Genomic DNA, 18255 nt, shown 5'->3' on the forward strand with positions numbered 1-18255 from the left:
TAACATAGAAAGCAGCAACTTCATCCACCAGCTTGGTAAGGCATTTCAGTGAGATCAAAGAGGGAGAGAAGAATCTCAGAGCCCTACACAGCTCTAATTAACAGGTAAACGGTTAATTATAGGGGAAAGTGCAGGATGACGTCATATAATTGTGACTTTCAGGATCTTAGGAGGTCCACTGAGCCATCCCCCTTGCATGGTCTGAGACTTGATGAGTTAACTTGCCCAGGCCACTCTTAAGAACCTCCAGCCACAGGAATGCAGTAATTCCTTGGGTGGCAAACTGTGGACCTGGTGTTTAACTATGATTTGACAGCACCTTTTCCTAATATCTAAAGGGAAACAACAGCCCTTTTGACTGTTTTATTTCTGCCTTAGAGCAAAGGTGATCCCATCCCTTTGCATCTCGTTGAAGCTTCTTTGTCATAAAGAATATAGTGGAGGACCCTTCTCATGAGACACCCCTATCTGCAGTGGAGGGCAACCTAGGCTCTGGCACACCCTGGAAAAGGCAGCCAAAGCCATTATTTCCAGTGGTACTTTTGCACCTGGCCAAAGTCCTCCTGCATATAGTGTGGACTGCCAGGGTGATGGGTGATGCAAGGGCTTCCTGGCAGTAGGAAGGATCCCTGCTAAAGCATAACCTGCCAGGTGTGCTAGACTCTGGTTTGCAGTCTGTGTAAGCAAACAATAATATTAATTTATTATCACTATTTCCTGGTTTACCTGCAGCAGAGTACTGGGTCCCACTGGGATGCTGTTAATTTTCCCCATAGCAGCCCTGACAGTGCTGTGCTTTCTGTTTGTAGCTAGAAGGGTGTTGATAACACACCAATGTTTTAGCCTCTGCTGTGTAGTGCTCCCCCAGCATCAAGTCTGCCTCCAAAACTCCTTCCTCCCAAGGCCAGTAGGCTGGGGGAGCTTGGGCAGGGACACGGGCAGGACAGGTGACCCAAATTGACCAAAGGGGATATTCCCTACCATATGACCATTGTGCTCAGCAATAAAACATAAGAGAAGAGTAGGGGAAGGGATTAGTTTGTAAGATACTTGTCTTCCAAGCAACTGCTACAGGTACTGGGACTTTGCTTTCTTTCATAAAACTCGTTTTCTTTCATTAAACCCACAAGTTTTTAATCTTATTTTCTCCCCCCATCCTGCTAAGGAGGGGGGTGAGAGAATGGCTGGGTGGGCATCTGGTCACAGGACAGTGTGAGCCCACCACAGGCAGGTACTATTACAGTGTGAGAGGAAAGGTTGTCCCACTGACCTCTCACCCTACAAATCACGGGCAGGTGTGGGAATCGGGAGTTACAGGTGGAGAAGAGCAGCTCTTGCTGGAGCCCTGGATTTGGATTTGGATGCTTGGATGCGCAGGTGATGTGCGCTGGGAGGAGAAGGGGAGGCACCTCTCTGTTGCAGGACTGGAAGAGGCTTTACCCTGTTCTCAATACCTTTTCCCTTCCCACCTGCTGAAGCTCTCAGACTGTTTTTAGGAGCTGAGAAAAAAATGGCCTCAAGTTGCACCCGAGTAGGTTTAGATTATATATTAGGTTTTTTTTTTTTTCATTAGAAGGGTTGTAAAGCATTGGAACAGACTGCTTTGGATTCAGTGGATTCATCATTCCTGGAAGTGTTCAAAAAAGTGTGACTTTGGCACTTGAGGTCATAGTTCTGTGGTGAACAAGGCAGTGGTTAGGTTGATGGCTGGACATGATGATCTTAAAAGGTCTTTTCCAACCTAAAAAATTCTAAGGTGTGGTGAGGGTTTCACTGCAGGACGGAGGGAGGAGACAGGTGCTAATTGCAGGGAAGTATTAAAAATACCTTTGTCCTCTTTGTTTACTTCTTTCCACTTCCAGCAGAATATCTGGTATCTCTCCTGCATCCCCCTAACGATATGCCCTGCATGGTGGGGGCTGTACAAACACACTGCACAGAGACAGACTGCTCAGCTGAGGAAGCACCACAGAGAATTGCAGTCCCCCTTCTGCCTGGACAGGGGAGCAGGGGACAAACCCTTCCCACATTCTCTGTGTGGAAACAGCACGTGCACACCAGTGACAGCTAAGTGGGTCACAGAATCACGGAATGGGTGAGGTTGGAAAGGACCACAGTGGGTCATTTGCTCCAACCTTCCAGCTCAAGCAGGGTCATCCTAGAGCACATGGCACAGGATTGCATCCAGGCAGCTCTTGAATATCTCCAGTGAGGGAGACTCCACAATCCCTCTGGGCAATCCATTCCAGTGTGTGATCCCCTGCACAATAAAGAAGTTCTTCCTCATATCCAGGTGGAACTTCCTGTGCATCAGTTTCTGCCCATTTCCTTTCATCCAATTGCTTGACACCACCAAGGAGAGCCTGTCTCTATCCGCTTGGCACCCCACTTCAGATACCTGTAGACATTGATGAGGTCCCCTCTCAGCTGTATTGTTCAAGGCTGAACAGGCCCCGTTTCCTCATCCTTTCCTCATAAGAGAGATGCTCCAGTCCCTACTGGGTCCCTGCTGCCAGAGTTTAAAAATGCATGATAGCACTAAGTGACCATTCACTGTGGGGGGGACGGTGTGGGAACACCCTAAACTGTTAGAGCATTCAAAAAAAAAAAAAAGGAAATTATGTTATTTCTGTTATTTCTAACTGCTGACCAGCAGCCCTTGTGGTCCTCTAGGCAGGCCTCTGCTGACTTCTGGAATCCCTGTGGGTGGGCATGGGGTGTCTATAGGCAGTTTTGTGAAGGGAAGATTTCCAGGTAGATGCTACACCCGGCCAGGCTTTCCCTTCCCACCAGCACAAAGCACCGAGACTTTTCACACTTCGTTCACGATTCCTCCCAGCTGTCAATTGCGTCTTAAAACTCCCGCGCCTCGCGCTCGCACAGCAGCTGGCTGACGGTCCCAGAACTGCAAAAGCGGAGGGAGAGCGCCGGACATAAACCCAAAACAAAACAGAGATGGAGGGGGAAAAGGAGAAAAAGTGAGCTTCCCTGACCGGGAATCGAACCCGGGCCGCGGCGGTGAGAGCGCCGAATCCTAACCACTAGACCACCAGGGATCCTTGCAAGCGTGCTCCTACTCCTTTGTAAAGAACAAATGACAAAACAGACTCCCGCCCTCACTCCTGCTGCGTTGTGCTGCTGCTTTCTCTTTGTGCTCCCACTTTCCAGGCAGTACCAAGTCCTGGAAGCAGCTACGTCTAGAGAGGGACATTCTATTCCACCCTACGGAAGAGAATAGCGGCGGCGGGGTGGCGAGGAGAGGGGGCGGCCCAGGCGAGGCTGGTGAAGGGCCCCCGCCGTGGGATGGTTGTGGGGCACCGGGCGGGTCGGAGCCCCGGGCGGGAAGGAGCGGCCAGCCCGGCGGTGCCGCAGCGGGAGCGGGGGTGGCTCACACAGCGCCACAGGCAAGAGCTGCGCGGCCGCGGCAAGGGCGAGGGGCTCGGAGGAGGCGCCGGCGGACGGCGCCGGGTCTCCCCCCCTCCTTCGCCAGCGCTCCTCCCGCCGCCCCCAGCAGGCGCGGGGTCCGCCGGATTGTTTTTCCTCATTTCGTGTTGCCTTTACGCACTGCTGGTGACACCATCGTCTCTTTACGGGGTGTCGCTGTCACGGCTGCAGCTGCCTCGTCAGCCGAGCCCTCCACACTGCACATCCCGGCCGGCGGCTGCCGGGAGGGGAGGAGCGTGGCGCTTCCCTTCGCGCCGGCTTGGTCGCTCCCCGAGCAGGCTGTGGAAAGATCTCAGCTTGTCCGGGTTCCGGTGCTAGGCCTGCAGGGGAGAGCGGGTCCGAAGGCCTGTCTGAGGTGGGAGCCAGTGGCTCGAGGTTGGGGTTCGCTTGCCTTGTGCTGCCGCGGCCTCCTCACGATAGATAGTAATCATCTGTGACCTTGGTTTTTTTTCTTTGTAAGGTTTGTGTGAGCGGAATGAAAACGGCCAGTGCTGCGGATGACCTCTGTGTAAAGGCTCTTTCGTCTGGCATGTTGTTTTCATGAGCACAGTAGATCTGGGAGCTGTACTAGCAAAAATAATATTCCCTATTTAGGCAGTGTCCAACGATACAGGAGGGTTGGCTCTGCAGAAGCAAATTTCTTCTAGTTCTCAAGCCCTCTGCCTCTAAAATGCAAAAACCTTTCTGTGTTGATAGATAAGCTTCAGACTGTGTGCTTGTGGACTGTGCAAATATGCATTAGCTGATCTTTAAAAGCTTCAGAGTCTGAAAACAAATTTAGGGGGATCACTTTCTTCTGGGAGGAGTGAAGGAAGTTGGAGGTGTTTGGTTTCCATCTCATCAGCATCCCTGTTCAGCCGATGGTTCATTTCATCACAAACCATTCACTGTAGCAGTCTTGAACAAAATGGGTGTCTTGATTGTGATGGAGCTTTCTTTGGTCCGAATTCAGCAATTTTACTGTGCAATGAAGGAGATAACAAAATATGAGGTTAGAATCAGGTCCTCTTAGATAAAATCTGGTGTCTTATATATGCAAGAACAGATTTTCACTTGTGTAGGATCCACAGCATCTCATTTGGTAAGACCAAGGCATTTCAGGGCTTGAGGAGCCAAAGCTGTGGAGGGATGGAAGCTGAGGTATCACTGTGGCCTGAGGCCACTGCAAAGAGGTGGGTGTGCTTAGGTGAGAGAGGTCAGCTGATCCCAGCAGGTAATATGTGCCCATTGTTGAGGAGAAAGGCAAAGTGGCACCTAGGTTCCTACAGAGTGGAACCTGCAAGGAGCACCAGCCAAATACTGAGGTGGTTATACTGCAAAAACTGAGCTAGCCTTAAGAGTTTGTATACTCCACTAGGTCCACAGTGTTGTGTTTAAAAGCATAGGCTTCTCCACCCTGGCTGCTTCTCAGGTGGGTTTTGGAGGGGTACTGACTTCTATGGCTGTGATGTTAGCAGCACTGGAGACAGCTAGGTTAGAACTAGGCTAGGTCCACAGCAGCTGCATTTGCAGGATTGAAAATGTATGTTACAGAATGGTGATTGCCACCCTTAAGAGTGTCTCTGTTACATGACACCACAGAGGAAGGCAGGGGTGAGCCCTTTGATTCTTGAGCTGCCTCAGTGACAGAAACAAAATATTCCCCCTGACAATTTCAGAAAAGTAGCTGAGCCTATGAAAAATGTGATCTTATGCTGATGGCAGAGTGGGCAAATGTGTTTTGTCCATGCCCTAGGAAACTGCTAGATGTAGAAACAAATCAATCCTACTCTGTTGTGCTTGACAGTTAGCAAATCACTTTCCAAATGAGTAATATAGCTTACTAAATTTCTCTTGAGCAGTGAAGGGGTTGTTGATTACAGCCACAGGAGCAGTGAAGACAAAGGTATGTACTAGAGAAATTTAATGAAATATTTTCTTTTATCTGAACCTCAGGGGTGAGGGCTGACCACTAGACCACCAGGAAAATAGCATTCAGAGTCCTATGCTGTCTAGTTATTTTTAGTAATAGCTTTATTTTCTGTACGAGTCATGCTCTGACAAAAGATTGTGCCTCTTTCTGGCTTCCTGTATCTGATAGAGAAGTGCATCAGTGAAACTGTCAGCGATTCAGCCTCCTGCCAGCGCAGAAGCAGCCAGTGCCTGTGCCGGCATCCCTGAGATGGTAGCTGGAGAAGAATGATCTTCCCAAAAGCACCAGGAAAGGAATGTCAGAGGCCGATGTTTCTTTGCACTTAACGCTGGTGTGCCTGTAAAACCAAGTGAGTAGCATTCAGTGTTAGAGGCACTGTACCACGACTGTCACAGTTTGGTAGGTAAGGCTGAATTTTGGAACCTGAAAAATCAGAGCGATTCCTTTAAATGCAAGCTGTACAGCAGCATGCAATTAACTTGTCTGTTCCATATGAATACATTACATATTATTATTACTTTAATTTGACACGCTGATTGATGTGTGACAGTAGGCTTACTATGTAAAAATGAGTAAGAATAACATCAAAGTAATGTGCTAATTTATGGAAAGTGTATAATTTGAGTATGTATCTACTATATAATGGTAAGTACAAATTGTCTTTCGTGCCAGGGTACATGCTTCAGCTCTAATGAAAACCCTTGATCTGCACAGAAGCTGCATTTATCAGTCCTCTTGTTCCTCAACTGGGTGTTTCATGTGGAAAGTCTTGATACCAGATTTTCTTCTGTAAGTTAGCCTGACTTAAAATATACATCATCCCAGTTTCAAGGAAGTGGAAAGGAGAGGGAAGGGAGAGATGACGCACAGTCTTTTGCTATTTTATACTTAATTTCCATGTATGGTTGGAATGGTGACCTAACTGTTAGATTATAATGATGTTGTGGGGGAAAAATACTATTGTAGTTTGTACTTATTATATCTGTTTTAACCGCAGCAGTGTTTTGATGGAAATAATGTGAGGCAAACCTGAAGAGGCGTTGTCCAAACGTTACAGCAGTTGTGGTACTCCCAGCTCCAAGAGCACGTTCCAGGCCGTGCGGTGACTGCAGTGTGGCGCAGGCGGCGCCAGGGGACGCGACGCGGGGACGGGCAGCGCCACGGCTCGGGGCCCGCCGGGCGCGGCAGTCCCGGTCCCGGGGGATATTTTAATGATCCTGAAGAACGAGACGGGAAGCAACCAGCAGTATTTTATAAATACTTTCACACGTTCTCGTATTCTTTTTCTTCTGCTTCCGTTCTTCCCCTGGCACTGCATTTGACTTAGAAAAACCTGGGTCAGCTTCTTTTTCCTTTTGGCCCATATTAAAAAGCACGTGATTCTGGGGTTTGGGATAAAGCGTGGCGGTGAGGTGCTTCATCCAGTGCCCACTGAGCTACCTTAGTTGAAACAAATAGGACTTTTTTGTCATCTCCTCTTGTATCTCAGAAAATTCCATTTCTTTTTATAGTCTCTCTTGTGCTGAGCATTTTGGAAGCAGCTTCTGGTTTGCTCTTCTAGACAGAGAAATGGGTGCACAGAATCAGTTATTAGGGGAGAACTTCTTATAAAAGTTTCAAGCTATGGTCTCTTTCTCATTTTTGTAAAACGTGTGGAAAATTTCAATACCTCAGCCAAACTGAGTTATATCTAGACAATCAATTCAAAGTTAAAGGATGAGTTGGGGACACTGAAAATTCATCATTACATAAACTGAAGAAACCAGGCTAAGAATAGCCCTCAGTGCAGTAGGATCAAGCAGAGCCTCAATTATGTATGCATAAAAGTCTGTCTGTATGAAACCTATTTTGTGACTACTTCATGGTGAATAATGGTAGGAGTAATTGGCAAAAACAGAAGGACGGATAATGGGAGAAAAAAAAGAAAGATTGGTGCCACCTTTATTTTTATATCTTTTCAAAACTGGACTTTTATAGCAGTCGAGGTTGTCAGTGTAATTCTTTATGGCAGGTTGTCTTTCTTAAATAAATGAGCTGTAAGCTAAAGATTACAGATGTAAAAAAAAGAAACAAAAACTACATGAACCACACATGAGCAATACAGTATTTTTTTCTATTAGTGTAAGCTGATTTGAATGCAGACCATAAACATACTGTACCTCTAGTAATTTTTTCTCTTGAATGTGTGCAACTCTGTTAACATACACTGAAGTAGAAGATCAAAACCCATTCAAATGTGGTATTTTAGTATCCCAAATCGGTTCTGTCTTCCATGTGTAGTTATACACGAGTTTGTGTGAAAAACGTCTTTCTAGACTAAAAATTCACAATTTGGAAGTGATGAAAATAGCAAATATACATTTTGTCTCCATCAAAATAATGCAATCAGTGATAAAACAAATTTGCCCAATCCTGAAATCAATGAGCAGCATGAATTTAAGCTTTTCTTAGGTAAAGATATTCTAAGCACTGATACCACAAAAACAATTAATCAAATGATGTTGGAACATTTGTATGCAAATGAATTGGCAAGGAACATATTGCCATGGGAAAGAGCAACCCATTCAGACTGTCTGCTATCCTCTGTACTGTAGAGAGACTAACTTTTATTTCAAAGGTGATGTGCATGTGTGTGTAATCTACCTATTATCTGCCTATCTCATGTTCATCGTTGCAACAGAAAGGCAGGCATTACTTAGTTCTTCCAGACTCAGGAAAATAAACCAGTGTATTACATCCCACTCACACAGGTTCTTCCAATGACATGAAGTCTGTGGGTTCAGCCACAGGCAGTGATCCACAGTGCCGTAACCAGAACTTGTATGATGCTTCCGTCCCAGTCCTAGCCTGCTTATCCTGCTGCTCTGACAGGAATTTGAGTGATTTCTCCCCCATGCCAGCACTCTAGAATATGTATTTGATATGCTCGGGGCAACATAAATATTATAGAAGTGTGTCGTTTCTTTGTTATATGGAGTTCATGCATTGTCTTCATAGAGCTTTCTACACTGGATAATAGAGGTGACCGTGGTTGGAATGATGATGGACAGCAAACTGGTACATTAAGACAGGGATAGCTTTTCCTGGAGCTAAAATAAGACATTAGTCACTGTCACTGTTGTGCAAGTGCAGCTAAGAGATAAATAGGGTTTCCACCACTTTGATGGATAGGGCTTCACAGCTTCTGCAGTTTGGCAAAGGAGGTTGGGTAAACAGTACTACTATTCTTCTTCCTCTTTTTCCCCACAGTTTTGTTATCTAAGCACTGCTGGAAGAGTAACTGAGAGCAGGGCCCCTTTCTTCTTTGTGATGGTAGAGAACCCTTGTGCCAGTGAAGTCTTTGAGATTTTAACCAATGTAACTTCGGGTTTGTCCATCTCTTGCTGGGTAATAATAACATGCAGTAACTGCAGTGTGCCATCAGAATGTATTCTTTAAGCAGCAGACTATGTTTTAAAAAAAATCTGTCTCTTGTAAAATAAACTGTTTTGTTAAAAAAAATCAGATGGAAACTTCAATTTTAGCTGAAAGTGCAGCAGCAAATTTAGTGGAGGAGTTGATTGCTCCAGTAGTGACTCTTGAGTGGTAGCAAGCATATGCTACAAGTAGGATAATGGCAATGGTGGGAGATGGTTGTGTCTGTATTGGAGATGCAGTTGGTCCTGAAAATGACACATGTTTTTGAAATTAATCTTTTAGGCAGCTGTTAAACAACAACAACAAAAAAGCCTCTGACAAATCTCTTACTCAAAATGGAAACTTGTTGGATTTGTAGCATTATTAACTAGTAAAAAAATTATTCTTGAGACACCTGTGTGTCATTTGTAATTTTGATACTTTTTTAGCATCCCTATATATAGATGTGCACACTTTGTGTCACCTTTTCATTTGTGCAAGTATCTGCCTATCTTCAGGCTTGTGTTTTTGTCTTGCAGAATTTGGAATTTAATGGTGTTACAGTGCCTTCGTAGGTCTCCCCCTAAGCTTTCAGTGTTTCAGAGCTGATCACTAACCGAAGGAAGAAATAAGAAGCTAGATCTTGTTTAGGCTAGCTACAAGCGTCTGGAAGATAACCTTCAGTTATCTCGGGTAAGGGAGTGGAGTTTCTGGTACATATAGCGAGTGTTGTTTTCTGGGGATTGGGTGAAGAAGCCTACTGGCGGACAGTGTAGAAATAGCAGATGAGGTTTCTACGCTTTTCAGTTTCCCACGGATCTAAAGGCTTTGCTTAACCTCAATTTCCAAAACTGGTTGTTTTGTTTTTAGTACCGCCCTTGAGAAAACTCCCCGCCACAGGCAGACCCCCGCGCTTGGGCTTTATGACTCGTAGGACTGGCCCCGGAGACCGACCCCTTTCCCCAGGACAGGGCTTGAAGCTCGTGAAGCAACCCAGCAGCGCGGCGGCCGCCCCCAGCCCCGGCTGCACCGCGATCCGGGGAGGCCGGGGCGGCCGGGCGGGGCCGAGGGGAGGCGGGACCGCCGGGCGGGGCGGAGCTGCGGGGCGCGGCGGGGCCGGCGCCGCTGTGGCCGAGCGGGGAGCGGCGGAGGCGGCGGCGCTCCCGCAGAGCGCTCGGGGTGCAGCGCCGGGCCGGGCCCGCCATGCCGCCCGCCCGCAGGTCTGTCTGTGCGCGCCGGGCCGCGGGGCGGGCGGGGCTGCTCGGGCACGGCCTTGTGCCGTGGCCGGGGGACGCGGAGCCCGGCGGGGAGGGGACGGAGCCGGCGCTGTGGTGGCGGAGGAGCTCTTTGCCCGCTCGCTGGTGCGCGGAGCCAGCCCGGCAGAGCAGCCCGGGAGGCGCGGGGCGGCCCCGCGGGCTCGGTGTGTCCGTGCAGGCGCGGCCGGGGGCGCGGGGCGGCTGCCGGGACGTGCCCGCCTGCCCCAGGTGCTGCTCCCGGGCACCCGGGGTGTGCTCTGCTGCTGCCGCTACCCAGCCGGTGCAGCCGAGGTGGCTTTCACGGCTTCGAATCTCATTATTTCTTCCCTCTCCGGGTCTTGGATGAATTACTAGAATGTTCCAGGCTCTCTCTCTATATATTAATTTATATAGCCTTAGGTTGTCGTGACTGAGACGTTCTGCCGGGTGCCAAAGGTGTGTCAGTAATTGATTTTTGTCTCTTTAATCAGTGCAGTGGACTTTCCTCTCTGTACTTCATCATACACTGCTTCAGAGTTGGTTTTCGGGTGGAGTGGCATACTTGTATGTTGGGTGATGTGTGTGCAATATCGTGTCGCTAAAGGATGCAGTAACTGTTCATCCCCTAGGTGATGAAATGAGATGATGAACATTTCTATTCAATAACAGGCTTTTAGCATGTGTTTACTTTGCATGCTACAATTAGGTAGTTCTCCCATTAGGTAGTCACACATTTCTTAAATTAACGTAAAGTGGTGGACTTTTAAGATGGGTATGTGCCCATTAATCGATTATGGTTTGCTTCAAATGCTATGACCCAGTCTAAGGGCCTGTGTTTGAGTGATACTTAAAATGTGTGTTGATGAAGTCTGCCAGCATATTGTATCAGCCAGTGTTTACACAGTATGGAAATAATAATTTCCTGATATTGTTCTATCTGATATTTACGTGTACACACACAGATGTTCAGAAAATTAATGGAGAAGGCAATAGGAAATGCCAAGAAAAGTATGCATGAGTATATACTTTTTGAATGAAAATTACTTTATCAGGAATATATATTTTTAAAGGTAAAAATATACACAAAATATTTTAAGGGCCTAAATAGTCAAGTAATGTGGATGCTTTGAAGAGTTGTATTGAAATAGATGCTTGTAGCCAAAATGCTGTCTGATGGCTTTCCTTTTTTTTTTTTTTTTAAGTAGTGGATCAAAATCTTGGGCTTGGAGGGAAATTCTATGTCTTTTTTGTTTTTTTCCTTGTTGCACATTATGTTATGAAAAAGAAACACCTCTGGAATACCTGGTTTGTCCAAGTTGCTTGTGAGGCAGTCTCTGGATGTCACTCCTCGGCTGTCACTCCAGGCACCAGTGCCCTGTTCTCACTGCAGCAGCAGCCACTCTCCCATTTGGATGTGTCACATCTGCTGCTGAAATGATAAGTGATTCCTGTCGGAGATGAAGTGAGTTAGAATTGACTGGAACTTGTCCTTGTCTTATTAGGAATATGGCTTCGTTGCTTTGTGTATCCAAGGTTTTGAAAAAGAAGGTTGAAATTGGTTGGAGGCTGGCTCTAGTAGATACTTGGCTACCTTATGGCCCTGACTTCAAGGGACAGTTTGCAAATCTCTTTAAGTGTTAGGGAGTAAGCCCCTCTATTCAAACAGAAGTGAATTCACTTGATAATGATTTGGGTTGGAAGATAACATGTCTTCAGAAAGGTAATTTAAAAAGTTATGGGAATCTTGCGGCCAGAGTGACTCCCTGCAGTCACCCATTTGGGTGGGTGTTTCATAGGTGGAAATGTAGTGTGAGCCTCTGCAGCAAGATCTGACACAAGAAATTGCTGCTCTAGGCAGCTGGAGCTGCTCACAAACAGTTATTATGGAAATGAAGGACAAAGGGACTCAATTTCCCTTTGCTATCCAGTAGGTGTGAAAGGAAAGCTGGAACATAACCAATGTTCAGAAGAATGGTAAAGCTCTCTGTCCAGCACCTGGCTTGTGCCCTCTGTGTCTCAGTGGGTGCCCAGCGCAGCAGCAGGCAGTCATGGTCCTTGGCTCATCTGGCAGAGGAAATTCATCACCCAAAAAGCAGCTGACTGACAAACCTCTTCCTCATCACGATCAATAAGCCAAAAAAGTCAAAGGCTTTATGGGTGTAGCTTTTGTTTTAGTGAGGTATCCTCTGGATATTATTATTATTATTATTGATGGTGGGGTTGGCTGCCTGCCACAAAGTTGCTGGCTTCTCAATCCCTCTTGTGAGGGATCTGCACCCTCATGCATGAAAACGTCCAAGTCATGTTGCTGTCACTTCTGCGGTGAGTTTGTCCTGGCAGTTAAGATCACTTTCCCAAAAAGAGGAAATGTAATTCTACATTTGATGAGTGAAGTTAGCATTAAGAGCTTTCACTCAAGTGACCTCCTTTGACTAGGAAGGAAAGCAGAGTAGGAGAAACAAGTCTTTAAGTTCTTTTTTCCCTCTTCTCCTTTTTTTTCTTTTAAAAATCTTACTCCCTTGTCATTTTTCCCTAGCCAGATTTATGAAATAATTAGTTAGCGATAAAATTCACAGCAGGCTAGAGGAATTATATTTCTCTCCCCAAACAAGATTGATATATTAAACACCATAAAGAGGAGTATTCTTTTTTCTTTTCCTCCCCCTCTTCTTTGCAAATCATCATTATTGTAGGTGGAAAGCTGTATGTCTTTGTTCCTGGTCAAAATGTCAGGTGGGTGTGAGTGGTTCTGCTGGTGCTGGAAGTTGTATGTTAGGAGCTGTTCAGTTTTGGGGTGGGCAGCACTCTGCAGCAGCGTGTGGGGCTGTGGTTGTGTATCTGCAGTCTCTCCTGGGCTTGCCTGCCAAGGGCAGGGTGCAGGCAGGCTTTGGGGGGTCTGGTGGTGCTTCCCAGTGGATTTCAATGCAGAAGGTTGTACTAAGTGCCCAGAACCAGCTGCAGTGCTTTGGTCTCGCACCTATGCTGCCCCTGTCTCTGACCAAACTTGGAGCAAGAGTACCAGTATTTCAGCTCAGTACCATATAGCATCCTCCTGACCTCCCTATACGTAATTGAGAGTTAATGACTTGTCATGGAACCACAGTTCATCCTTAGGAAGACTTCTGGATTAGACTTGAATTTTTTGATGTGTAGAGTACTCATCATAATCTCAGTAAACCTTTCTGATTGTTATTTATCGTAAGAGGTGAGCTGTGCTTTCAGTTGCATGCCTCAAATTCTTGGTGTTGTGTGGTCCAATGCCCCTGTCAGAGCTCGATGAAGCTGTTCCCTGCTCTCTTATTCTGTGGCCTGTAGTACTCCTGAGCTGTAATTAAGCACTCGGCCTCCTCTTTGATATGCTATGTGTAGATCCCACCGAGGTGCCATTTCTTCTTTGTTGTTGCTTTTCTTATGGCTACTGTGTATGTTTTGCAGGGGGTTTTTTCAACATCCTTTTTGAAATGCAGGTTGTATGAGTACCCATGTTTAAGTAATGGTAATAACAAACTGATTTACAGGAACAGAAAACATGCAAGCTTAGCAGGGAAATTATACCTGTTTATACAGGCAAGATATGTGTTTATCTTTCGGTTACAATGTCAAAATAGTATTGTGTATGTTTCATTTTGTGTTCACTTTAGGATTTAAAAGCTTATTATTAGTTGCTACCAATTTTTAGAAAGGAAATTTTCTTACTGTACCCTCACCCATTAATGACTGATTTGGGGATCTTCTCATAGTGTTTCTGTAGATATCTGAGGGCCATTTCCTCAAAATCTAAGACTCTGCAGGCAAAGATCTGTTTCAGTGCACCAGATAGAGGAAACACAGCTTTGTTTTACAGAAGTTCACAGTGAGAGTTGTTGCTTCCCTGAACTCAGCTTTATCTTAAGAAAAGGTAATGTATTCCCTGACTCATTTTTTTCAAGTAAATTCAACCTTTTCTAGCAGTGCTCTCTCTGTCTACTGCTACTCCGGTCTATTTTCTTCTGCTTTCTGCCCTACATGCCATCTGTCTTATTTTCTAGTTTGTTTTCTTTTTAAGTACTCTAAGGTATTGCAGCGGATAGAAAAGAAGTATGAATATTCACAAAGCATCACTGCCACCTTGATTGAGAGAGGAAGAGGTGTGGATGGCTTCCTGCCAGATCAGCTGATGCTGTGATTGCAGAAAATCCTTGGGTCTGCCTAGGTTGTTACTTTGGAGGAGATGCTGTGTGGAACAACTCGATGTTGTCAGTGGCTTGGCACTGCTTCTATGCTGTGTCAGTAGGCTTTTGCTGTAGTTAACTGTCTCATGGTTAAGTAGTGCCCCAGTCTGGTGGCAAGGGATTTATTTTACTCTCACCTTAAGAAGTATCATTTTTAGAATGCTTTTTAAGCAGCTGTACTGATGCCAAAGACCTGGGCACTTGTGATAAAGCTGGGTTTAATCTGTATGCAAATTTTGGTAGCTGCAGCAAACTCAGCAAAACTTTGTAGGCCAGAGAGTGTCTTGAGTTCTTCCTTCATACTTTCTCACAAAGGTTCGGATAATTCAGGGAAGCACTGAAGTGTATAATAATTTTACACATGAAGATTATTTGCATGATATTTAGAATTTATATGAAAAATAAATTCTTCTCTTATATAAGCAGTGTTTGACATTTTGTACTCTCTTTTTCCATCCTGGTTGCCGGTCAAACCTTTTGTAGTGAAGCTGCTGAAGACTCTTGAAGGTAGGAGCTGTGGTAATCTGTGACGTAGAATCTGGTCTGTACCTTCTGTCCCAGCTCCAAAAACTTCTGAAATGCAGGTATTGTCTGGTAGCTGTGTGGTGTAAGCAGTGACATCTTGGTGACGAAGGGTGAAGAACCAAGGAGATGAAACATTTACTTCGTTACAGAACAGTGTGCTGAAATGTGGCCAGGTATGTGGTGACAGATTGACTTTGCCTTTTGTGAGCCAGTCACTTGTGGAGATCTGGCCCAAATGATTAACAGCTGATGAACATGACAATCTTCTTGCCACCCACATACGTGGAGTCAAGTCACAAGCAGCCTGGGTAATCATCAGGGCAGTTAGGAAACAAATTGAGAACCACAAAGGAATGACAAGGGTGGCTTTCTGTCGGTGCCATGAGTTGTTCTCCAGTCCTCATGGTTAGATACCTGCTGAAGAAATTTCATTTGATTTACAGGTAATTTGGGTTTCGGTTTTGTTCTGTGGTGTTGGTGTTTTTTTTAATGTATGGTGCTGGGCGGTGTTGGTTAGGTATGCCTTTTAGTTAGAGGTGAATAGAGGGTAGCATCACATCAGTGTGCAGAGGCTAGGCAAAAAACTTCCTGTGATACTTGCATTTGTGTCCTGCTACAGTCATACTTACAGGATGGAAAGGAAAATATCCTTTGTTGGGCTTGTGCTCGTGTGGTTGCTCGCATCACACCACATCAAATGTCCATTTGTTTCCTTCTATCAGGAGTTCTAGATTCCTTAAAAAGGGGCTCTGCTGCTAACTGATCCCTCAGTGGACAAATTTTTAAGTGGGTTGTTTGTTTTGAAAATTGGTTTCTGTTTGTAGTGCATCATTTCTGTTAGTGCAAGTAACACGTTGGTTGTCATGAAAAGAGATTAAGGAGATGAAGATCAGTTTTCTTTTCCCCTGCACTGTTGACACTGTGCACCTAACCTTATTGCGTGAGAAGTAAGTTTCAGTGTTTTGTCAACTAGCTGTGTCCTTTTATAAGCCCTTGTCTGGTAGTTCCCAGTCCCAGGCTGAGCCTGGCAGATAATAGGCAGGTTTTAGGGGCAGGGGACTAGAGACTGTTCTTGAAACCAAAATGGTACAGCAAAAACAAGAAATAGTGAATCTTCTACAGGGAGGTTGGAAAGAGCAAGGAACAAGAACCCTAGGAATGAACCAGACCTTATGCACTGATGTGTGTTGGAGGATTCTCCTGGCCTCCATGTGTGGCGAGCTGTGGGAAAAACATGGCATCCAGGAGAGCAGTTCCTAGCCCTTCTGCTCCACTATGAACACAGTTCAAGTTAAGTTTATTAGAAGAGCAAGGCAGGTGCTTTTGTTTCTTTGTTTTCCCTCAGGGTAGGAGATGTAGATGCAGACCCTGCAGAGCAATGTTGCTCCTTGCAGAATGGGACCCTGCTCCGTTAGGAATGAGCCATGATTGAAGGGTGCTGTGGGTAGTGTGTGCAAATGCAAGCGGAAAGCCAAAGAGGTTTGCAAAAGGAAATGTGGTGCAGCTGAAGGAGCCACTTGCAGCACCAAACCTGATTTTTAAGGTGCTTCGGAGGAGACATGTATTTCTTTTTACTTGGTAACTGTCACATGTTCATTTTGTTGTGTACCCCAGTGTAGGGTTTGGGATGTAAAGTTACAAAATGCATTTCTTGGGAAAAACTGTTATCCCTTAATAAATGGTAACAGTCCTTCAAAAGCCTCTCCTCTGGCTGGGGTTTTTTTGTTAAGTTTTTGTTTGGTTGGTTGGTTTGGTTTGGTTTTTTTGTTCTTTTTTTAAGGATCGAGAAACTTTTATAAAGAGTCAAACTTCCATGGATGACACTGGAATCAGGACTTGACATTCAGTACTGAGTACAGTTTTCAAATCTTAACTGCTTTGCTGTCAGCATTGTATTGCAATTGAAATAAAAAGTTCTACTGGGTACTGTGTTTTGCATCTCTTGTGTAAGTTTTGATTTCTTCTTCATGCCATGTACTATTTGTTGTGAATTCTGTGATGAAAGACCTGTGGATGATTTTCTCACTGAAAGGCTCTGGGATGACAGAATCCCATGTTATAATTTGGAATTTACTACATCTAGCCATGAAACATATCTCTCTTCCTGCTTCTTTTCACTTGTTTTTTTTTGCCCCTTCTTTTTACTTCCCTGAGTCCAGCATGCAGATGTCTCAGAAAAGCAATTTTGACCTGTGGAAGCTAGACCTGTTAATGAGGTCAGCCCAGCCATATGTTTGGGATTGGACGGATGTGTTTAAATCCTAGGTCCTGTCATAATTATCAGCAAGACCATGAGTAGGTTTATGGTGAAACTTGATCACCTTAAAGGTCTTTTTAAACCTAAATGATCTTTGATCCTATGAATCTAGCTCTGAGGTAATACACTTTTCACAGGTAACGTGTCAGTCCTTTTTAACTACAATGCACCCTGATGGGATAGGTGCAAAGTGCTTTTCCAGTTTTTTTTAAAGTGTAGGTCTCTACCCAGTTTGGACAGATTTTCAAAGACAAATTTTAACACCAAAAATGGAAGGACTACAGCCCCTCAAAAATAGGTGCTTTAACATGGAAAAACGCAAAACAAAACCAAATCCAAAATTTGTTAATGCATTAACTGCTTTGGCTGGCTTCAACTTGAGAAGGGGCAAGGATGTAGCTATAAACAAGAGAACACAAAGTTTGTTTGAAACGCTACCAGCTATGTTAGGTGTCACCTGTGGTGAACAGAAATTTAGCAGCTTTCATCTTCGGGCCCCGCTTGTGCACATGTGTGCTTAGGTGTCACAAGCATAATCTGTATGAGTGAGTAGTCCCTCTGAATGCACTTGATACAGGAGTGATGCCTTAGGTTTTAACTTTCATATTTTTCAAATTCTGTACAGCTTAGTGTGTAACTCTGAAGTTTCTTGTGGCCTGTTAACTTCTGCTCTCTCGTGCTAGGTAGACATAACAAAGCCTCTCCAGGCCTGCTCTCCAAGGACACTCAGATTGTCCTATGCCCAAAATGTGTAAACCAACATCTTAAGAGGAGGGTGAGCTTGGGGAAACTACATCATTAACTGAAGCTTTAGTTGGAGAATTAACCCTGATATGCAAATGAACCAAACGTATAGAAGTGTGAAGAACTCGTGACCTGTTGTCCAACTTGGGGTGCATTTTGGCAATAGCCTCTGGCTCCCCAGGGTGTACCTTTGAAGGCCCTTCAAATAAATACCTACCTTTATTCTCTTATTCTTGTTTAGTCTCTGTTTTAGGTGGCCCCTTCACGCATCAGGAGTAGAGCTCAGAGTCTCTGTTGTGGTACCTGGTTGATGTGGCTGAGATGGATGGCTTTTGTGAAAATGCAACACTGGAGGAATTGAAGCTATTTGTCATTTTTCTGACTTTGTGGTGGTTGCTTCCCCCCCCCAGCAAAAGGAAATACCTAGCTTCAGAATGCTGAGTTACTTTGTCAATACTGTCAGTGTAAGATGTTTGAATTTTAGTTTCAAAATCAGCCTGTTTTGTTCAACAAGAGAACCTCAGTTCTATA

The 18255-nt window shown here is 45.1% G+C and overlaps 1 protein-coding gene and 1 non-coding gene across 7 annotated transcripts in view; one reads left to right on the top strand and one right to left on the bottom strand.

The window, feature by feature from the left end:
- Nucleotides 1–2984: 2984 nt before the first annotated feature.
- Nucleotides 2985–3056, bottom strand: TRNAE-CUC. The gene has a single exon. It is a non-coding gene; the product is annotated as a tRNA-Glu (tRNA).
- Nucleotides 3057–3597: 541 nt separating this feature from the next.
- NCOA7 (nuclear receptor coactivator 7) overlaps nucleotides 3598–18255 on the top strand; it is an 86970-nt gene continuing 72312 nt past the window's right edge. For 3 of the 6 annotated variants that reach the window (XM_048296837.1, XM_048296842.1, XM_048296841.1), the window contains exon 1: nucleotides 9875–9972. The gene's annotated coding sequence lies outside the window, so the exon portion shown is untranslated. Of the gene's footprint in view, nucleotides 3800–5512; nucleotides 5706–6028; nucleotides 6146–9874; nucleotides 9973–18255 lie in introns of those variants that run through there. The other 3 variants (XM_048296839.1, XM_048296838.1, XM_048296840.1) reach the window with 3 other exon arrangements.

Source organism: Corvus hawaiiensis, chromosome 3 (assembly GCF_020740725.1).
Source record: "Corvus hawaiiensis isolate bCorHaw1 chromosome 3, bCorHaw1.pri.cur, whole genome shotgun sequence".
In the NCBI taxonomy this organism is placed as follows: Eukaryota; Metazoa; Chordata; class Aves; order Passeriformes; family Corvidae; genus Corvus; species Corvus hawaiiensis.